At 33.6% G+C, this 16,214-nt stretch overlaps 2 long non-coding RNA genes across 10 annotated transcripts; both read right to left on the minus strand.

Annotated features, from left to right (window-relative positions):
* Positions 1 to 695: 695 nt before the first annotated feature.
* Positions 696 to 4,499, minus strand: LOC134715391 (uncharacterized). The gene is made up of 3 exons (XR_010106690.1): positions 4,431 to 4,499; positions 3,450 to 3,514; positions 696 to 3,131 (listed from the first exon to the last, which is right to left on the minus strand). It is a non-coding gene; the product is annotated as an uncharacterized LOC134715391 (long non-coding RNA).
* A 1,402-nt stretch (positions 4,500 to 5,901) lies between these two features.
* LOC134715390 (uncharacterized) lies at positions 5,902 to 14,344 on the minus strand. 9 transcript variants are annotated; one of them, XR_010106684.1, is made up of 9 exons: positions 13,785 to 14,344; positions 13,503 to 13,614; positions 9,334 to 13,332; positions 8,595 to 8,993; positions 8,008 to 8,161; positions 7,490 to 7,557; positions 6,921 to 7,128; positions 6,489 to 6,557; positions 5,902 to 6,107 (listed from the first exon to the last, which is right to left on the minus strand). It is a non-coding gene; the product is annotated as an uncharacterized LOC134715390 (long non-coding RNA). The 9 variants fall into 9 exon arrangements; XR_010106682.1 differs by having other exon boundaries at positions 9,334 to 12,168; positions 12,254 to 13,332; positions 13,503 to 14,344; XR_010106683.1 differs by having other exon boundaries at positions 9,334 to 11,572; positions 11,743 to 13,332; positions 13,503 to 14,344.
* Between the last annotated feature and the right edge of the window lie 1,870 nt (positions 14,345 to 16,214).

Genomic DNA, 16,214 nt, shown 5'->3' on the forward strand with positions numbered 1-16,214 from the left:
AGTCTAAATTGAAAACAAGGTTCAAACATAAATTTGCATTGGATAAAAACCACAATTTTTTATATGTGTGCATGCAAAACAAATTTCTTATTAGAAGGGTCTAAATACAGCACAAACAGCATTTTCCAAAAGACCAAAATGTGTAAAAGAATATTTTAATAAAACGCATTCGACTTACAGGTTGAACAACCCATGTTCTTTAACCCTGCTGACTGCCATTTGCCATCGCCAAAAACGCACACTGGATGTTAAGAGGAATTATATATACAGAATGTATTGTCAGCCTTGTATCACCATCACTGCTGGTGATCTGATGGATGAAATGTATTGTAGAGTCGTCACTGGTTCAGACATACTTATATATAAAATATTACCTTAACTTCTTTCCCTCAAATATATATATAGGCTTAACAAAACAAATGTTTGAATTGTTTTAAACTTGTCATTTCATGGCCTTTTATAGCTGACTATTCAGTATGGGTTTTGCTCATTGTTGAAGGCTGTACTGTAACCTAATGTCGTTTATTTTAGTGTCATTTGGTGTCTTGTGGAGAGTTGAGCCTAAATGGCAATCATACCACATCTGATTTTTATCAATAACTCAGACAGCTTGAAGGACATAGGATCGTAAATTAGTCTTCTTTCAACTAAACACATTTAACCTTTAACTCCTTAAAGAAAAACACAACACAGACTTATGTTTGTTGACTAGCTCAAGTACAGCATATTGTGAGCTGCCATTTAATAAGACAAATTATCAATATAAACATACATTATACAATATGATTTCAATGACTTGTACCAGTACTAAAGAAATAATGTCATGTCAACCTTTTGCATTTGACTAACTATATGTATACCATATACGCTATATATAGTGTTGCTGATAGCCCAGCAAGCATAGTGGACAACGGAATTTATTAAATAATTATATACATGTGTCTTAATATATAAATATATGAAAAAAACAATAACCACAATTATTCCCAATAACAAAAACCTTGAAATATACTATTAGGTACGACTTAGCTAGTAAAGTAGACCTTGTTACTAACAAGAGATATAGTATGGTTGACATGAATGTAAACTAAATAACTGAACAAATGAATAACTCGATCATCAACGACCTCGCCGGCCAGGAACAACCAAACAAACCCAATAATGGGAAACTGGAAACCTGGGTCCGACCCATCGGTGCATAAATAGTCATATATGCTCCGACCCAATGCGACAAGTCGTCTCACGAGACATACTCGGACGAATATTGTTTTGTTTTGTTTGTAAATATGTAAGTAAAAACATCCCTAAAAATACAATGTTCAAAGTTCAAGTTAGAAATAAAATACATAAAGATGTCACTTTACAACTAAAATATTTTGGTGCTTAAATTCCTATGCCTACATGAACATGTATAACACATACACAAGAAGACAATCAATTCCTGATATACTTTTATGACTAGGGAATTATTATACACACAATATACATGAATACAACAACTCATAAGTATAAACATATACACATAAAGAAAATCATTATAATGATAATTAATGAAGTATTTAAAACCAGATAAAATCAATATGTAGTGGAAAAATGTTTTGTAACTATTTGCTTGGAAGAACTGTCTCAAGAGTTATACTTTGGACACTATAATAAAGGAGAACTATTCAAAACAAAATACATGATCATGTAAAAGTTAGAGTATATAAAAAGAAACTTGACACTCTGGGTAGAGTGAAGCTAGGTTTTCAAAATATTTCCAACCAGAATTCTATGAAACACAAGCAAAATTTAATTATAAGGCATCATGCTACAAAATACATAAACACAACACTTTTAATTGGCAGAGAAAACTAGTGTATCTTTTTGGTTGGGGTTCAAAAGTGTAAAGAAAAGAAGTTCAAGCCTCAGAAGCCAACTTTCTGAAAATCCATTTTTTTATACATGACCCAAAGACTGAAAATAAAAATCCTATTTTTGTCAAGTCAAAAAATGGGTCATTTATTGATATGTAACTATTTGACATGGCTAAAAGTAACATTAGACAGTAGCAATGTCATTACCTCCCCTGTTACTGTATCATATGCCCTTCACAGCAAACTTATATCATTCTCCCTATAGATCTTGAGGAACCTTAGCTTTCAAAAAGTTACAGTAAGATAAGTTATCATTTAAAGGTGCATAAACTAAAATTTATAAAGTATTTTACCCTTATAACAATACTTGATCGTGTGTTGTAGTAATTTATTAGAATGGTCTACTAAATGGTGAAGTGATAAGTAAACTTTAAAAAGAATGTTAAATAAAATTTGTTGAATAACTTTTTAATCAAATTTTGCAGAGGTACATGCTTCCAATTGGCTTCCCTCAGAGTTACATACTTCTAATTGGGACCTCTCTGCCAGGGGTACTGCTTCTAAATAGCTTTAGCAGACAGAGGTATATATGTACTGCTTCCAATCAGCTTCGCAACAAGACAGAGGGTGTGCTCCCAATTAGCTTCACTAAGAGGTACGTACTTCCAATTGGCTTCGCTCAGACAACCATACTACTTCCTGTGATGTAATGGTATGGATTTGCAAGTATATACTACTTCTATTGATGAAACGGTACATAATTGCAATTAATTGTCGTCCAAATTTGCAAAAACATATTTTATTTAACATTCTTAATCCAGTTTACTGTCATACCTTCACTCACTCTCTATTTGTAAAACAGTTCATTTATAATTACTCTGGTAGTGCTAAAATTACAATAGTTTTACAGTTTAATCCATCAAAAAACATGTATATGATACAAGAAGAAGTATGCAAGATTTATATGAACTGTTCATAATGGAAACTGTTTGGTAGAGTTAGAAAGACACAAAAGGAAATATGGTCACTCTTGGTCTTCTTCAGACTTGCAGTAAAATACATGTAAAAGTAAGGCATCTGTTTGGTAGTGCAGGATACTCAGGCAGGATATACAGATTGGCAGTCATGTCCTGTCAGAATGGGGATTTTAAATCTTATGTCTTCTGAAGAGAGAGCGCCCAGCAGTCAACATGTTAAGAATCTTCACAACATCTCTAATTTAGGAGTATGTAGAGTAATCACACATTTATATCCTTCAGCCACAGTAATTAATATCTGAAAAAGAATAACACTTTTCAATTTTCTGTCATATTTTCAGAAACTGTAATAGGCAACAAATAGCAATTAAACTGGGAATAACTTTATTTCTTTATTGAAATTTTTGAAAAGCACTTTACGCCAGTATGGGCCAATGGCTTAAAACATTATACAATTAAACTATTCAAGAGAAACTTTTCAAAATAATAGTTTTTCCCTTCCTAAAACTTGACATGTCAATCCAGAAAACATCAAATTGTAAAAACATTATAAAAATCATGGGAATTTACATGATCTTAAATAGAAAATTTCATAAATCTATAAATCAGTTCTTACTTTTAAAAGTCATTTCATATAGCAATTTCCAACATCAATCTGCACAGACAAGCTGTAATGCTTACCTGAAAAATAAAATGCTTAGTCATTGAAAATAGTAAAAAAAGAATCACTGTTGGTATACTTATGTACATTACATAGAAATAGGTGATATATATATGTAAAGGTGAAAGAAGATGCAGAAAACACATCAATGTGACAATAATTGCTTCAATCCACTTCATTTGAACTTTGGTGGATAGTTGTCTCATTAGCAATCATACCTTATTTTTATAACTATACGTGGGAAAACAATCCAATTAGGTACAGGAGCTTTCTGTCAAAGAGTCTCGATCAGAGGAGTTGTATTCAGAAGTTTTCTCATGATCACAATACTTAAAATTGTGAAAGACTTCCCATAACTTCTTTCAAAATTGTCAAATTAAAATGGTGGTACATTATGGTCAACTACACGTCACGGAAAACAATTTGACCAAGTATGATGGCTTTCCATCTTAACCCAGACCCTCGACTTTCCTGTGTCATGCTAATAAAAAATCAGCCAGTCCTACTTCACCCTTAGACTTCTATGAAAACCACATGTCTAGTTTTTGTCTTAAATGTCACAGGCTTAACAAAATTTAAGGGCATTTACATGATCTTTAATTAACAAATAACAGGCTATTATTTGAACTTGGAACTATTTTTAATTATGACATTTGCATTATTTCTTATGCTTGAAATTTAGATAAATTCCATGGTTATTTGGTATTATAATTTTTGAGCCATTCTTGATTAAGTTCATAAACCTATGCAATGGTTCTTTCTTAAAGGGTTTATGTTGATAACATTTGTTTAAATAGAGGAATTATATACAGACTTGTATATAAAGACGTCTTAACACACTGATAAAATATCTATTATTGTGTGTTGCACTTTAATGGTAAATGTGCAAAATTACAAAACTGGGTGTTGCCTTATAGATCATTCATATATACGTACTTGTATTTAAGATATATTATACCACAAGTCTTACTCCCCTTCATGAAAACATTAGCACTGTTTTATAACCTGAAAAGGAATTAAAATTGACACAAATTATATACATTGTATTTTACAAATTTGTTAAATTGCCTGCCTAAATTTTAATAATCTATTCTGTATTCTGATTGCGTAATAGTGAGTTATCTCCCACTGAAAGAAACATTCTTGCTGTTTATTGTACTAGTCTCTATTGAGATCAAAATTCTATCAGGACTAACTTTTCATGGTATAAAATTTTATTCATGTACCTGAAAAACATTTATCAAACTGATAAATATCTATTTTAATGTGTTGTAAATGTGCAAAATAACAAAAATGTGTGTTGCCTCATAGATAATCCTTATAGACTATCACTTTTTTTCAGATAATGTGCAGAATTGATTGGCTTGAATATACTTGCATTATTTCTTTCATGACAAAGCCTCAGACTTGGTTGAAGATCAATGTAATAATTAATCTTCATTTCCAGCTGCTTTCCTTTGCTGCTTGATTGTTAACATGACAAAGCCTTGGACTTGGTTGAAGATCTAATTCATTTTCCATGGAGTTGCTACCCATCTGCCATCTTGACTGAAACTTGGAACTGGCTGGCTACTTGAACATAAACTAAAATTATAAATTAAATTATATTTATAAGACTGCTGTTAGTCAATATAAATGAAAACGACATTCCTTCAAGCTTCATATCCTGACCTGCATCAATGGAGCCTTTTTCAGCATCTTATTTTGTGAACAAAAAAACCTTATTTATTGGTTTTTAGTCAAATCCAGGAAAAGCAGTCATTTATACAACTTTCTGTTTGGTTAATACCGCCAAAAAGGAGGTCATCAGAAGAGGGCTGAGGGAGGAAAAACTTCAAAATTTTAGAACCTTAAGTCAATAAAAAAAACCATTTGAACTCAAATTTACAACTTTAAGCCTAGTGCACATCTTTTCCCTGTAAACTTATTATATTATGATAAAATTTGTTTAAATAGAGGAATTATATACGTACTTGTATTTAAGATATATTATACCACAAGTCTTACTCCCCTTCATGAAAACATTGGCACTGTTTTATAACCTAAAAAGGAATTTAAATTGACACAAATTATATATTTTACAAATTTGTTAAATTGCCAGCCTAAATTTTTCTTAATCTATTCTGTATTCTGATTGCATAATAGTGAGTTATCTCCCACTAAAAGAAACATTCTTGCTGTTTATTGTACTAGTCTCCCTTGAGATCAAAAATCAGGATTTACTTTTCATGGTATAAAATTTTATTCATGTACCTGAAAAACATTTATCAAACTGATAAATATCTATTTTAATGTGTTGTAAATGTGCAAAATAACAAAAATGTGTGTTGCCTTATAGATAATCCTTATAGACTATCACTTTTTTTCAGATAATGTACAGAATTGATTGGCTTAAATATACTTGCATTATTTCTTTCATGACAAAGCCTCAGACTTGGTTGAAGATCAATGTAATAATTAATCTTCTTTCCAGCTGCCATCCTTGCTGCTTGATTGCTTACATGGCAAAGCCTCGGACTTGGTTGAAGATCTAAGTAAACATCTTGTAATAAAGTTGCTACTCATCTGCCATCTCGACTGAAATTTGGGACTGGCTGGCTACTGGAATATACACTAAAATTATAAATTAGATTATATTTAGAAGACTGCTGTTGGTCAATATAAATGAAAAAGACATTCCTGCAAGCTTCATATCCTGACCTGCATCAATGGAGTCATTTTTATGCGTCTTATTTGGTGAACAATACACCTTATCGCTTTTTAGTCAAATCAGGGATAAACAATCATTTATACAACTTCCTGTTTGGTTCATACCGCCAAAAATAGAGGTCATCAGTAGTGAGCTGAGGGAGGAAAAACTTCAAAAGTCTAGAACCTTTAGTCAACAAAAAAAACATTTGAACTCTTACAACTTTAAGCCTAGTGCAAATTTTTTCCTTGTAAACTTATTATATGATGATAAAATTTGTTTAAATAGAGGAATTATATACGTACTTGTATTTAAGATATATTATACCACAAGTCTTACTCCCCTTCATGAAAACATTGGCACTGTTTTATAACCTAAAAAGGAATTAAAATTGACACGAATTATATATTTTACAAATTTGTTAAATTGCCAGCCTAAATTTCTATTAATCTATTCTGTATTCTGATTGCGTAATAGTAAGTTATCTCCCACTGAAAGAAACTTTCTTGCTGTTTATTGTACTAGTCTCCCTTAAAGTAAAAATGCTATCAGGATTGACTTTTCATGGTATAAAATTTTATTCATGTACCTGAAAAACATTTATCAAACTGATAAATATCTATTCTTGTGTGTTGTAAATGTGCAAAATAACAAAAAAGTGTGTTGCCTTTTAGATAATCCTTATAGACTATCACTTTTTTTCAGATAATGTGCAGAATTAAATGGCTTGAATATACTTGCATTATTTCTTTCATGACAAAGCCTCAGACTTGGTTGAAGATCAATGTAATAATTAATCTTCATTCCAGCTGCTATCCTTGCTGCTTGATTGCTTACATGGCAATGCCTTGGACTTGGTTGAAGATCTAATTCATCTTCCATGGAGTTGCTACCCATCTGCCATCTTGACTGAAACTTGGGACTGGCTGGCTACAGGAACATAAACTAAAATTATAAATTAGATTATATTTATAAGACTGCTGTTGCATGGTCAATACAAATGAAAAAGACATTCCTTCAAGCTTCATATCCTGACCTGCATCAATGGGGCCATTTTCAGGGTCTTATTTGGTGAACAATTGTAATTTTGTTGGAACTTCATTTGGTGGTTAAGCCAAAGCCTGCACACAAGTCTTTACGATGGCATGTGTGTGATCAATTCAAAACTTTAGAACCTTAAGTCAACAAAAAACACCCCCATTTGACCTCAAATTTACAACTTTAAGCCTAGTGCAATTACCTCTTTTCCCTGTTAACTTATTTTATGATGATAAAATTTGTTTAAATAGAGGAATTATATACGTACTTGTATTTAAGATATATTATACCACAAGTATTACTCCCCTTCATGAAAACATTGCACTGTTTTATAACCTAAAAAGGAATTAAAGTTGACACAAATTATATATATTTTACAAATTTGTTAAATTGCCAGCCTAAATTTTAATTAATCTATTCTGTATTCTGATTGTGTAATAGTGAGTTATCTTGCTGTTTATTGTACTAGTCTCTCTTGAAGTAAAAATGCTATCAGAATAGACTTTTCATGGGATAAAATTTTATTCATGTCCGGAAAACATTTATCAAACTGATGAATATCTATTTTTGTGTGTTGTAAATTGTAAATGTGCAAAATATTAAAAATGTGTGTTGCCTAATAGACAATCCTGTTAGACTATCACTTTTTTCCAGATAATGTACAGAATTAATTGGCTAGAATATACTCGCATTATTTCTTTTATGACAAAGCCTCAGACTTGGTTGAAGATCAATGTAATAATTAATCTTCATTCCAGCTGCCATCCTTGCTGCTTGATTGCTTACATGGCAAAGCCTTGGATTTGGTTGAAGATCTAGGTAAACATCTTCCATGGAGTTGCTACTCATCTGCCATCTCGACTGACACTTGGTCCTTCCTTTTAGCTTCTTTCCAGATCTTTATCAAAGGCGCAATTTTCTGTGTCTATGCTCTTTTTGCCTATAATTTATTAACCATTTTCATTTTAACTTTAAATCAGTTTTATGAAGACGGTTTAATGATAAAATGATTATTTCTGAAATTAATGTATGCAGATAATTATCAGAATGTGCAGGTGGCTAACCAAAACAATCTGATGTATCAATTTTGAACAAACAATCTATACAAAGTCATATTTTCCAAATTAAAATGTTAATAATAATGTAAATATCCAAGTTGTAAATATTAAGAGTATATTTGTTGTAATAATTAACTCAGAAATAAATGTGATGCATGTTTTATTTCAAATCCTAAATTGGGGGATTAGTCTATTAACAATTACAATGATTCTTTTAAATTATATTCCATTAATTAGATTATTTATAAGAAATTATGGACAATATAAAAAATAAAAAAATAGTTTTAAACACAATTGTAATGACCAAATACTTACATCATCATTATCTGGCAACTAAAATGAAACAATTTTCCTTCAGGTCTAGTGCTGAACTTTCTTCTGGGTTCCTCCATCTGTAATACAAACTTAAATCATCTTAATATAAGACAAACATGCAAACAATCTTATCTTAACATACCTGTCCTTCTGATCCTTGGGACACCACCTAGAGGAAACTTTGACAAAAAGGCATACAAACATATACACAATCTTATCTTAACATACCTTCTCTTGCGATCCTTTGGACGCCACCTAGAGGAAATTTGGACAAAAAGGCATTAAAACATATACACAATCTTATCTTAACATACCTGTCCTTGCGATCCTTTGGACGCCACCTAGAGGAAATTTGGACAAAAAGGCATACAAATAATACACAATCTTATCTTAACATACCTGTCCTTGGGATTCTTTGGACGTCACCTTGAGGAAATTTGGAAGAAAAGGCATGCAAATAATACACAATCTTATCTTAACATACCTGTCCTTGCGATCCTTTGGACGCCACCTAGAGGAAATTTGGAGGAAAAGGCATACAAATAATACACAATCTTATCTTAACATACCTGTCCTTGCGATCCTTTGGACGCCACCTAGAGGAAATTTGGACGAAAAGGCATACAAATAATACACAATCTTATCTTAACATACCTGTCCTTGCGATCCTTTGGACGCCACCTAGAGGAAATTTGGATGAAAAGGCAAACAAATAGTACACAATCTTATCTTAACATACCTGTCCTTGAGATCCTTTGGACGCCACCTAGAGGAGATTTGGACGAAAAGGCATACAAATAATACACAATCTTATCTTAACATACCTGTCCTTGAGATCCTTTGGACGCCACCTAGAGGAAATTTGGACGAAAAGGCATACAAATAATACACAATCTTATCTTAACATACCTGTCCTTGCGATCCTTTGGACGCCACCTAGAGGAAATTTGGACGAAAAGGCATACAAATAATACACAATCTTATCTTACCATACCTGTCCTTGTGATCCTTTGGACGCCACCTAGAGGAAATTTGGACGAAAAGGCATACAAATAATACACAATCTTATCTTAACATACCTGTCCTTGGGATCCTTTGGACGCCACCTAGAGGAAATTTGGACGAAAAGGCATACAAATAATACACAATCTTATCTTAACATACCTGTCCTTGCAATCCTTTGGACGCCACCTAGAGGAAATTTGGACGAAAAGGCATACAAATAATACACAATCTTATCTTAACATACCTGTCCTTGCAATCCTTTGGACGCCACCTAGAGGAAATTTGGACGAAAAGGCATACAAATAATACACAATCTTATCTTAACATACCTGTCCTTGGGATCCTTTGGACGCCACCTAGAGGAAATTTGGACGAAAAGGCATACAAATAATACACAATCTTATCTTAACATACCTGTCCTTGCGATCCTTTGGACGCCACCTAAAGGAAATTTGGACGAAAAGGCATACAAATAATACACAATCTTATCTTAACATACCTGTCCTTGCGATCCTTTGGACGCCACCTAGAGGAAATTTGGACGAAAAGGCATACAAATAATACACAATCTTATCTTAACATACCTGTCCTTGTGATCCTTTGGACGCCACCTAGAGGAAATTTGGAGGAAAAGGCATACAAATAATACACAATCTTATCTTAACATACCTGTCCTTGAGATTCTTTGGACGCCACCTTGAGGAAATTTGGACAAAAAGGCATTTAAACATATACACAATCTTATCTTAACATACCTGTCCTTGCGATCCTTTGGATGCCACCTAGAGGAAATTTGGACGAAAAGGCATACAAATAATACACAATCTTATCTTAACATACCTGTCCTTGCGATCCTTTGGACGCCACCTAGAGGAAATTTGGACAAAAAGGCATACAAATAATACACAATCTTATCTTAACATACCTGTCCTTGGGATCCTTTGGACGCCACCTTGAGGAAATTTGGAAGAAAAGGTATACAAATAATACACAATCTTATCTTAACATACCTGTCCTTGCAATCCTTTGGACGCCACCTAGAGGAAATTTGGACGAAAAGGCATACAAATAATACACAATCTTATCTTAACATACCTGTCCTTGCGATCCTTTGGACGCCACCTAGAGGAAATTTGGACGAAAAGGCATACAAATAATACACAATCTTATCTTAACATACCTGTCCTTGGGATCCTTTGGACGCCACCTTGAGGAAATTTGGAAGAAAAGGCATGCAAATAATACACAATCTTATCTTAAAATACCTGTCCTTGCGATCCTTTGGACGCCACCTAGAGGAAATTTGGACAAAAAGGCATACAAATAATACACAATCTTATCTTAACATACCTGTCCTTGAGATCCTTTGGACGCCACCTAGAGGAAATTTGGACGAAAAGGCATACAAATAATACACAATCTTATCTTAACATACCTGTCCTTGCAATCCTTTGGACGCCACCTAGAGGAAATTTGGACGAAAAGGCATACAAATAATACACAATCTTATCTTAACATACCTGTCCTTGTGATCCTTTGGACGCCACCTAGAGGAAATTTGGACGAAAAGGCATACAAATAATACACAATCTTATCTTAACATACCTGTCCTTGTGATCCTTTGGACGCCACCTAGAGGAAATTTGGACAAAAAGGCATACAAATAATACACAATCTTATCTTAACATACCTGTCCTTGAGATCCTTTGGACGCCACCTAGAGGAAATTTGGACAAAAAGGCATTAAAACATATACACAATCTTATCTTAACATACCTGTCCTTGCGATCTTTTGGACGCCACCTAGAGGAAATTTGGACGAAAAGGCATACAAATAATACACAATCTTATCTTAACATACCTGTCCTTGTGATCCTTTGGACGCCACCTAGAGGAAATTTGGACGAAAAGGCATACAAATAATACACAATCTTATCTTAACATACCTGTCCTTGCAATCCTTTGGACGCCACCTAGAGGAAATTTGGACGAAAAGGCATACAAATAATACACAATCTTATCTTAACATACCTGTCCTTGTGATCCTTTGGACGCCACCTAGAGGAAATTTGGACGAAAAGGCATACAAATAATACACAATCTTATCTTAACATACCTGTCCTTGTGATCCTTTGGACGCCACCTAGAGGAAATTTGGACAAAAAGGCATACAAATAATACACAATCTTATCTTAACATACCTGTCCTTGAGATCCTTTGGACGCCACCTAGAGGAAATTTGGACAAAAAGGCATTAAAACATATACACAATCTTATCTTAACATACCTGTCCTTGCGATCTTTTGGACGCCACCTAGAGGAAATTTGGACGAAAAGGCATACAAATAATACACAATCTTATCTTAACATACCTGTCCTTGCGATCCTTTGGACGCCACCTAAAGGAAATTTGGACGAAAAGGCATACAAATAATACACAATCTTATCTTAACATACCTGTCCTTGCGATCCTTTGGACGCCACCTAGAGGAAATTTGGACGAAAAGGCATACAAATAATACACAATCTTATCTTAACATACCTGTCCTTGCGATCCTTTGGACGCCACCTAGAGGAAATTTGGACGAAAAGGCATACAAATAATACACAATCTTATCTTAACATACCTGTCCTTGTGATCCTTTGGACGCCACCTAGAGGAAATTTGGACAAAAAGGCATACAAATAATACACAATCTTATCTTAACATACCTGTCCTTGAGATCCTTTGGACGCCACCTAGAGGAAATTTGGACAAAAAGGCATTAAAACATATACACAATCTTATCTTAACATACCTGTCCTTGCGATCTTTTGGACGCCACCTAGAGGAAATTTGGACGAAAAGGCATACAAATAATACACAATCTTATCTTAACATACCTGTCCTTGCGATCCTTTGGACGCCACCTAGAGGAAATTTGGACGAAAAGGCATACAAATAATACACAATCTTATCTTAACATACCTGTCCTTGCCATCCTTTGGACGCCACCTAGAGGAAATTTGGACGAAAAGGCATACAAATAATACACAATCTTATCTTAACATACCTGTCCTTGCGATCCTTTGGACGCCACCTAGAGGAAATTTGGACGAAAAGGCATACAAATAATACACAATCTTATCTTAACATACCTGTCCTTGCGATCCTTTGGACGCCACCTAGAGGAAATTTGGACGAAAAGGCATACAAATAATACACAATCTTATCTTAACATACCTGTCCTTGCCATCCTTTGGACGCCACCTAGAGGAAATTTGGATGAAAAGGCATACAAATAATACACAATCTTATCTTAACATACCTGTCCTTGCAATCCTTTTGACGCCACCTAGAGGAAATTTGGACGAAAAGGCATACAAATAATACACAATCTTATCTTAACATACCTGTCCTTGCGATCCTTTGGACGCCACCTAGAGGAAATTTGGACGAAAAGGCATACAAATAATACACAATCTTATCTTAACATACCTGTCCTTGGGATCCTTTGGACGCCACCTTGAGGAAATTTGGAAGAAAAGGTATACAAATAATACACAATCTTATCTTAACATACCTGTCCTTGCAATCCTTTGGACGCCACCTAGAGGAAATTTGGACGAAAAGGCATACAAATAATACACAATCTTATCTTAACATACCTGTCCTTGCGATCCTTTGGACGCCACCTAGAGGAAATTTGGACGAAAAGGCATACAAATAATACACAATCTTATCTTAACATACCTGTCCTTGGGATCCTTTGGACGCCACCTTGAGGAAATTTGGAAGAAAAGGCATGCAAATAATACACAAGCTTATCTTAAAATACCTGTCCTTGCGATCCTTTGGACGCCACCTAGAGGAAATTTGGACAAAAAGGCATACAAATAATACACAATCTTATCTTAACATACCTGTCCTTGAGATCCTTTGGACGCCACCTAGAGGAAATTTGGACGAAAAGGCATACAAATAATACACAATCTTATCTTAACATACCTGTCCTTGCAATCCTTTGGACGCCACCTAGAGGAAATTTGGACGAAAAGGCATACAAATAATACACAATCTTATCTTAACATACCTGTCCTTGTGATCCTTTGGACGCCACCTAGAGGAAATTTGGACGAAAAGGCATACAAATAATACACAATCTTATCTTAACATACCTGTCCTTGTGATCCTTTGGACGCCACCTAGAGGAAATTTGGACAAAAAGGCATACAAATAATACACAATCTTATCTTAACATACCTGTCCTTGAGATCCTTTGGACGCCACCTAGAGGAAATTTGGACAAAAAGGCATTAAAACATATACACAATCTTATCTTAACATACCTGTCCTTGCGATCTTTTGGACGCCACCTAGAGGAAATTTGGACGAAAAGGCATACAAATAATACACAATCTTATCTTAACATACCTGTCCTTGCGATCCTTTGGACGCCACCTAAAGGAAATTTGGACGAAAAGGCATACAAATAATACACAATCTTATCTTAACATACCTGTCCTTGCGATCCTTTGGACGCCACCTAGAGGAAATTTGGACGAAAAGGCATACAAATAATACACAATCTTATCTTAACATACCTGTCCTTGCGATCCTTTGGACGCCACCTAGAGGAAATTTGGACAAAAAGGCATACAAATAATACACAATCTTATCTTAACATACCTGTCCTTGAGATCCTTTGGACGCCACCTAGAGGAAATTTGGACAAAAAGGCATTAAAACATATACACAATCTTATCTTAACATACCTGCTGTTCCGATCCTTGGACACCACCTAAAACATAAAATGAAATAGATAACCATACTTCACTTTCAATTCTTTGAAGTTACCTATACTATATTTATTATATAGGCTATAGATAACAAAAAGTTAAAAATCAATTGTTGAGTGAACAATTGAAGGTCATTTCACAAGTAAGGATAATTTTAATATGAAAAAATTAAAATTTGATTATGAATGTTGATTCCAGCTTATTGTACCCTGATTCCAAAAATATATGGTTTCTATACAAAAAAAAATATATAAAAAGGGAGATTTTTTTTGGTTAAAAATGTCACTTCCGGTATTGTTTGAGAGTTTACTTGACACCAATTTCAAAAATATATGGTTCTACATACTTTTACATTGATTTAGTGAAAAAAAAAGCTACTTCCAGTTTAGATAAAAGGTGACTTCTGGTTGTTTTTTCAAGGTTAAATGGATTGCAACCTAATGCAAAAAGTCCAATGACTTTATTATGTATTAATTACACATGAGTTATAAAAAGCAAAGGTCAAATTATCGAAACGTAAGAAGGTCAAAAACAAGAGCCTCAAATCAAAAGACCCTATATTTTAATTATATATGATAATTGAGATATAACCATATCTGTAATTTCAGATATTACACGGGGGAGAAAACTCTCATTAAGTGACTCTGTGCCCTTTCAACTCAAATTTATGTATTAGGACATGTTGCAACTAATAATTCTTAAAAATGTTTTGTTAACTTGATATCTTATAACACGGATTTCTGAAAGCTTGTAATAATAAGCCAAAATCAAAATTTTGAACATGACCTTGACCTTTGACCTTGACCTCATATTCATTTTCATGGATCAAGGATCTCAAATCAAATGACCCTAGGCCTCTATCACTTATGGTTTCCAGTTACAAATACATTTCACTTATATCAAATACAACAGGGAAATAACTCTCATATGTAATAGAATCTATATAGGGCTTTGGTTAAAATTAAACGAAAACATCCTGAGGATATATTATAAAGAGCAAATTGGAAAAAATTACTTTAAAAGATATTGACAATCAGAACTTTACTTGCATTTAGATAATTTTAGTAAGACTAAAAAAATTGGTTTCCAAATTGTCATTGTTAGTTAAGAGACTATTTGCTGTTGAAATTAATTTAGAAATTAATGTGAAAGCATGGTTTATGTCAAATACTAAATTCTAGGACAAGTTGTTTATTTACAATTACAATACATTCTTATTATTCTTTATCAAACAAACTCAGACACAGTAACTGCGCTACAGGAGCATCAATTATACAGAGTACATAATAATTACAGATGACAGAACAAGTGAAACTGTGAGCTACTGGTCACTGATGATACCCCCGCTGCAAGGGGATAATTTTAATAGTGTAAAAATATGTAAGTGTTTGTTAAACAGGAAGTTGCTGAGTGATGAATCTGAAAACATATCACACAGTATAGCTATATTGTATAAATCCTAAACCCAAATTTCAGAAATTCTTGTATTGTAGTTCCTGTGAAAAAAGTGATGGAAAATTTCAACTTGGCTATCAGGTGTAATATAATACATGTGTTCGGTAAACAGGAAGTTGCTAAGTGATGAATCTGAAAACGCATCACACAGTATAGCTGATATATATAAACCCAGAAACCCAGAAACTAAATTTCAGAAATCCTTGTATTGGATTTCCTGAGAAAAATGTGACCAAAAATATTCATGAGACGAACGGACTGACGAACTGATGGATAGAAAGAGGTTAAACAGTAAACCTACCCCCCCTTTTCAAAGCCGGGGTATAATGAGAAAAAATTATCTTAATATTTATTGAACTATGAGATTTCAAGTTATTAAAA

The sequence above is a fragment of the Mytilus trossulus genome, chromosome 4 (assembly GCF_036588685.1).
Source record: "Mytilus trossulus isolate FHL-02 chromosome 4, PNRI_Mtr1.1.1.hap1, whole genome shotgun sequence".
NCBI lineage: Eukaryota > Metazoa > Mollusca > Bivalvia > Mytilida > Mytilidae > Mytilus > Mytilus trossulus.